General features: G+C 46.1%; 1 protein-coding gene across 1 annotated transcript in view; it reads right to left on the reverse strand.

Moving 5' to 3' along the window:
• The window catches only part of LOC133623615 (serine/threonine-protein kinase VRK1-like), a 40,209-nt gene extending 36,797 nt beyond the window's left edge, over positions 1-3,412 (reverse strand). Inside the window, exon 1 of the mRNA XM_061986840.2 lies at positions 3,137-3,412. The gene's annotated coding sequence lies outside the window, so the exon portion shown is untranslated. The remainder of the gene's footprint in view (positions 1-3,136) is intronic.
• Positions 3,413-7,649: the final 4,237 nt, after the last annotated feature.

Genomic DNA, 7,649 nt, shown 5'->3' on the forward strand with positions numbered 1-7,649 from the left:
GATTGTAAGACAGAATTTGCTTTTATTCTGAATCCAGTGAAACAGATTGGTGGTTTTAGCTGATATAAAGACTTTCAGGTGTTTATATATGTTTATGTTGAAGTATTTAGCAGGCGCTTTTATCCAAAGTGATATACATCAAAAATACATATGAAACAATCACTGTAAACATGATCATTTAAGGGAAGAATGTAATAGAAAATATCAATACAAAGTGTCAAGACAGAATAAACTCTCTGCTGCTGCAGCAACAGAGATACAGTCTATAGATATATAGATATCTAATGTATTCATGCATTGTTTATGTAGCATGTATATATAACATCATCATATTGTTTCTTCAACTTAAAAATAGCTGACCGTTTTTTCCCCCTTCTCTGGGATTATATTCCCAGTTTTGATCTGGTCACTTCTAGCATTTAAGAATATTCTATTACTGTTAAGCAAACTATGAATAATAAAACATGTGTCCTTTATCATAGCTACACGTATGACAAAAAAGGGGGTGAAAATCAGTGGTATTCAGTGAGGTAAGATGAATTAAATGTCATTGCTCCTGCCAAACGAATTGCACTGAGTGGAGCGGATCACCACTCCAAGATGGCGGCCCCGCGTCTTGTCAGCGCCAGTAAGCAGTAGCGCTCCATGCTGCGTACCCTTAGAACATGTCTATGGTCCTGAAGTCACTTGTTAATATTCTTTACATAATTAATTGATAATACTCTTGTATTGTTTATACAATGTGCAAAGACATTCATAGTGACTACAATGCTTTAATTTGGAGCTAAAGTTGTTTTTATTTCTTAATAATTGGTAAACGGCAGTTAGATGATGTCACTTCCGCTAAATTACTTCCTGTTGTTGACTTCCGGTATTCGTACATGTTGCTGCCCTCTGTAGTCATCCTACACAAAGTAGCGAAGGAGCAATTCTGTAAGTTGTCTTTAACAAGTTAACAACATGTCAGACACGTTAAAAAAAGTGTAATAGTGCCGATATGTTGAATAGAATTGTCGAATTAGATACAACGTGTTCAAGTCATTCAGGCAGACGGGAGTCTCCCTCTGCTGGACATTGTGGGACATTACAGTTACATTTGAATGTCATAGTAGACAAACATGTACAGAGGCCAGAAGTGTGTTTGTGTCTCTTTGTTCACTTTTTCACCATCTTGTCCATGAAGAAATGTCAAAAGTAAACAATCAAGCTTACAACAACGTTCTCTTCATTGACTCCGGTTTGGCTTGGTGTTGAGTCGGCATTTCGACACGTCTCACGAGAACACTAAAAGTGTCTTAATCAATAAATGTAAATAAATCACTTGGTGTATCAAATCAAGCTCTTAGGCATTTCTACAAACATTTGTGAAAGAATGGGCCGCTCTCAGTGATTTCCAGCGTGGAACTGTCATAGGATGCCACCTGTGCAACAAATCCGGTCCTGACATTTCTGATGGACCAGTCTGGGTTTGGAGGTTGCCAGGAGAACGCTACATTTTGGACTGCATTGTGCCAAGTGTGAAACTAACTAAACTAAGGATGGGTTACACATTTTGTTGACATTCTATAGTACATCAATGAAGCACTAAGTAAGAACATAATGTAGCAATACATCAGAGTTGACACGCCTTCAAGTAGAAGAAAGCGTACGCGAAGATGCATCAGTTATTATTCCAAGTTATTATTGTCCAATGAAAAAGCTCCTAGCGTTAGCAGTAGTAGCACGCTTGGTTTTCTGCACTGCTTTTGCACGACAAGTTGTCATCAAATTAGAAAAAAACTAACAAAAACACACCAGCAGACACGTAGAAGTCATTTGGGAACTGTTGTGCTCCGTATTTTGGACTTAGTTAGGTAGTTTGAGGTGGCCCTGTGTAGCAGAGCGATCGATCAATCAATCAATCAATGTTTACTTATATAGCCCTAAATCATCAGTGTCTCAAAGGGCTGCACAAGTCACAACATCCTCGGCTCAGATCCCACATCAGGGCAACGAAAAACTCAACCCAATGGGATAACAATGAGAAACATTGGAGGGGACCGCAGATGTCTGGTAGCAAGAACACCAGCACCCGAGTGTGTTGGCAAGAACACCGGCACCCAAGTCTGGTAGCAAGAACACCGGCACCCAAGTCTTGTAGCAAGAACACCAGCACCCGAGTCTGGTAGCAAGAACACCGGCACCCGAGTCTGGTAGCAAGAACACCAGCACCCGAGTCTGGTAGCAAGTACATCGGCACCTGAGTCTGGTAGCAAGAACACTGGCACCCGAGTCTGGTAGCAAGAACACCAAGTCTGGTAGCAAGAACACCAGCACCCAAGTCTGGTAGCACGAACACCAGCACCCAAGTCTGGTAGCAAGAACACCAGCACCCAAGTCTGATAGCAAGAACACCAGCACCCAAGTCTGGTAGCAAGAACACCAGCACCCAAGTCTGGTAGCAAGAACACCAGCACCCAAGTCTGGTAGAAAGAACACCGGCACCCAAGTCTGGTAGCAAGAACACCGGCACCCAAGTCTGGTAGCAAGAACATCAGCACCCAAGTCTGATAGCAAGAACACCAGCACCCAAGTCTGGTAGCAAGAACACCAGCACCCAAGTCTGGTAGCAAGAACACCAGCACCCAAGTCTGGTAGCAAGAACACCAGCACCCAAGTCTGGTAGCAAGAACACCGGCACCCAAGTCTGGTAGCAAGAACACCGGCACCCAAGTCTGGTAGCAAGAACACCAGCACCCAAGTCTGGTAGCAAGAACACCAGCACCCAAGTCTGGTAGGAAGAACACCGGCACCCAAGTCTGGTAGCAATAACACCAGCACCCAAGTCTGGTAGCAAGAACACCAGCACCCAAGTCTGGTAGCAAGAACACCAGCACCCAAGTCTGGTAGCAAGAACACCAGCACCCAAGTCTGGTAGCAAGAACACCAGCACCCAAGTCTGGTAGCAAGAACACCAGCACCCAAGTCTGGTCGCAAGAACACCAGCACCCAAGTCTGGTAGCAAGAACACCAGCACACGTCACAAAGATGTTGTGGCAGACAAGCAGAAAGGAACAAACCTTCACAAGTGTATTTCCTTGAATCATTTTCTGGAGTAAAAATCAGTGAAGGTGCTAATGAAAATGTGGTGAGAAACCTTGAGATGAAGTTGTGTGGAGCCTCCACTGTGCAGCCCAGTCCACCTTCTCAGTGTGCAGTCCTTCACCAACCAGTCCACCTTCTCAATGTGCAGTCCTTCACCAACCAGTCCACCTTCTCAATGTGCAATCCTTCACCAACCAGTCCACCTTCTCAATGTGCAATCCTTCACCAACCAGTCCACATTCTCAGTGTGCAGTCCTTCACCAACCAGTCCACATTCTTAGTGTGCAGTCCTTCACCAACCAGTCCCCCTTCTCAGTGGGCATTCCTTCACCAAGCAGCCCACCTTCTCAGTGTGCAGTCCTTCACCAACCACCCATGTCATGTTGGCTAAAACATGTATTTCCACATCATGACTTTGGACAGCTTTGTATGTCTTTGATGAAAGCGTGACATCATTCCTGCTCATCGCTCAACAAACTGCAAAAAGAAGGCGATGCCATCTTTCTACAGAGAAGAAACGTGCAACGAAAAAAAAATGAGGTGGACTTTTATCCCAAATAATAATGAAACATTTCAGAAGATGAACAAGCCTTACTGTATTATCCACCCATCCATCTTCTTCCGCTTATCCGAGGTCGGGTCGCAGAGGCAGCAGCCTAATCAGAGAAGCCCAGACTTCCCTCTCCCCAGCCACTTCGTCCAGCTCTTCCTGTGGGACCCCGAGGCGTTCCCAGGCCAGCCGGGAGACATAGTCTTCCCAACGTGTCCTGGGTCTTCCCCGTGGCCTCCTACCGGTCGGACGTGCCCTAAACACCTCCCTAGGGAAGCATTCGGGTGGCATCCTGACCAGATGCCCGAACCACCTCATCTGGCTCCTCTCCATGTGGAGGAGCAGCGGCTTTACTTTGAGTTCCTCCCGGATGACAGAGCTTCTCACCCTATCTCTAAGGGAGAGCCTCGCCACCTGATGAAGGAAACTCATTTGGGTCGCTTGTATCCGTGATCTTGTCCTTTTGGTCATAACCCAAAGCTCATGACCATAGGTCATAGATCGACCGGTAAATTGAGAGCTTTGCCTTCCGGCTCAGCTCCTTCTTCAGCACAACGGATCGATACAGCGTCCGCATTACTGAAGACACCGCACCGATCCGCCTGTCGGTCTCACCATCCACTCTTCCCTCACTCGTGAACAAGACTACAAGGTAATTGAACTCCTCCACTTTGGGCAGAGTCTCCTCCCCAACCCGGAGATGGCACTCCACCCTTTTCCAGGCGAGAACCATGGACTCGGACTTGGAGGTGCTGATTCTCATCCCAGTCGCTTCACACTCGGCTGCGAACCGATCCAGTGAGAGCTGAAGATCCTGGCCGGATCCCCTCAACGCCCTGACTGCACCTCGAAATTCTGTCCATAAAAGTTTTGAACAGTATCAATTAGCTCTGATTTCATCTTTTTTTTTCATTGATCATTTTATCTGACCAGGTAAAAGATGTAGACAGGCCCAGTTTGACGTGTTGCTATCTTCAGTTTTGATTGTCTCTTCACTATTTATCATGTACTTCTTATCTGGTCCTGCATGTAGAGAAGTTGTAGTTTACTTACGGCTGTCAAAGTTAACGCCGTCACTAAAAGTTACGCGTCCTGAATCTTCTTTGACCGCTACATTTCTACAGGGTCCGTATCTCTCCAATGCTAAGACCTGGACATATCCGTGTGTACATTGGCAGTAAAATGCTTTTCTATTCTATAGGATGTTAAAACTTTCACTGCTGTTGCTTTGAACACTCGCAGACAACGGAGGCTCAGCCGGCTGCAGTAAAGTAAGACACTTTTTACTAACTGCTCTGTTGCGAAACACAGTAGACACCAATCTAATTAAAAGTAGTTCTTCAGAAAATCCTTCTTTATTTTGTCGGTGGACGGTGACACTATTGTCGTACATTGGGGGCAGCATGGTGTGCTGGGTAGAGCGGCCGTGCCAGAAACCTGAGGGTTGCAGGTTCGCTCCCCGCCTCTTGACATCCAACTCGCTGCCGTTGTGTCCTTGGGCAGGATACTTCACCTTTGCCCCCGATGCCGCTCACACCGGTGAATGAATGATGAATGAATGATAGGTGGTGGTCAGAGGGGCCGTAGGCGCAAACTGGCAGCCACACTTCCGTCAGTCTACCCCAGGGCAGCTGTGGCTATAAAAGTAGCTTACCACCACCAGGTGTGAATGAATGATGAAAGTAGCTTACCACCACCAGGTGTGAATGAATGATGAAAGTAGCTTACCACCACCAGGTGTGACTGAATGACGGCTTCTCACTTTTCTGTGAAGCGCTTTGGGTGTCTAGAAAGGCGCTATATAAATATAATCCATTATTATTATTATTACTACATTAGAAGGCTAAGCTAGCTACACAACAACTCGAGCGAACATTGCTAACGTATCCTTCACACATTTCCCAACTACTGTTATTACTTACCATTTTCTTGTCTCTGTTGCAATAAATAGTAGTCACCGACTGCACCATAGGGAGTAGATTTTCCAAAAATCCACCTTTTTGTGAAAATGTGTGGGAAGCAGGACTCTTCTTCGCATACACCCGGAGCGACTTCTTCCGAGTTGAAGGTGCATTGCCACGAATCACAAGAGTTAAAGGTAAGGCACTAAAAGTTTGTAGACTTGTGCTGGTTGAAACTACAACAGAGCATTTTCGCTCTTCCTGTCATACCTATTTTGGACTACAATGATAAATAAAATGGCAGATTCACTTAGGTTGTCCAAAAATTTATTAAGAGCTTTTAACTTAAATCATGCTTGCAATTTAAAGCGTAACAAAAAGCCGAGAGACACCTTGTATCTCAAAATACTCAAGTTAAGGTAAATTAAGGTACTCGTAAATTGAGGTAACACTGAAACTCCGAAAATCTGATTTATTTTGTTTATGTGTTGTACTTCCTGTCCTGCTAATTCCCTTGTGTTTAGTTTGGGACTTCTGGAATCCGTCCCTTATGGGGGGTCCTATTATGATCTCTTGCACCAGATTATATTCTTAGTTTTTGTTATAGCATTCCCTTGTGTTTGGTGTTTAATTTAGTTTCTAGCGCCACAACTTTCTGTTGCTAGAAGAACTTGCTACTCACCTGTCCTCATTTTATGAGTAGTGTTAGCACCTGTTGTGAAAGTCGTTATTTCTACTGGTCTTGCCAAGCCGTACTGTTGGTCCATTGTTGGCTACAAGCGACTGTTATGTTGGGTTATGACTGTTATGTTGGGTTATGACTCTTATGTTGGGTTATGGGTTACCGGCTACGTTTATGGTTACATGTTGTGTGTAGAGTGGTGAGCGGGCTACACTTCACAGGCACAAGTAAGCGAAGCATGTCTTGTTGCGGTGATCTCACCTGCATCATTGGAATGGTAGACGCCACAACATGCCGCCTTGCATATTAAGACCTATCGATCATATTCAGACCTATGGATCGTATTAAAGGCCTACTGAAATGCGATTGTCTTATTTAAACGGGGATAGCAGGTCCATTCTGTGTGTCAAACTTGATCATTTCGCGATATTGCCATATTTTTGCTGAAAGGATTTAGTAGAGAACCATCCATCCATCCATCTTCCGCTTATCCGAGGTCGGGTCGCGGGGGCAGCAGCCTAAGCAGGGAAGCCCAGACTTCCCTCTCCCCAGCCACTTCGTCCAGCTCTTCCTGTGGGACCCCGAGGCGTTCCCAGGCCAGCCGGGAGACATAGTCTTCCCAACGTGTCCTGGGTCTTACCCGCGGCCTCCTACCGGTCGGACGTGCCCTAAACACCTCCCTAGGGAGGCGTTCTGGTGGGATCCTGACCAGATGCCCGAACCACCTCATCTGGCTCCTCTCCATGTGGAGGAGCAGCGGCTTTACTTTGAGCTCCTCCCGGATGGCAGAGCTTCTCACCCTATCTCTAAGGGAGAGCCCCGCCACTCATTTCGGCCGCTTGTACCCGTGATCTTGTCCTTTCAATCATAACCCAAAGCTCATGACCATAGGTGAGGATGGGAACGTAGATCGACCGGTAAATTGAGAGCTTTGCCTTCCGGCTCAGCTCCTTCTTCACCACAACGGATCGATACAGCGTCCACATTACTGAAGACGCCGCACCGATCCGCCTGTCGATCTCACCATCCACTCTTCCCTCACTCGTGAACAAGACTCCGAGGTACTTGAACTCCTCCACTTGGGGCAAGATCTCCTCCCCAACCCGGAGATGGCACTCCACCCTTTTCCGGGCGAGAACCATGGACTCGGACTTGAAGGTGCTGATTCTCATCCCAGTCGCTTCACACTCGGCTGCGAACCGATCCAGTGAGAACTGAAGATCCTGGCCAGATGAAGCCATCGGGACCACATCATCTGCAAAAAGCAGAGACCTAATCCTGCAGCCACCAAACCAGATCCCCTCAACGCCTTGACTGCGCCTAGAAATTATGTCCATAAAAGTTATGAACAGAATCGGTGAATCAGAATCTCTTTAGTAGAGAACATCGACGATAAAGTTGGCAACTTTTGGTGTCTGATAAAAAAGCCTTG

Source organism: Nerophis lumbriciformis, linkage group LG26 (genome assembly GCF_033978685.3).
Source record: "Nerophis lumbriciformis linkage group LG26, RoL_Nlum_v2.1, whole genome shotgun sequence".
Lineage (NCBI taxonomy): Eukaryota > Metazoa > Chordata > Actinopteri > Syngnathiformes > Syngnathidae > Nerophis > Nerophis lumbriciformis.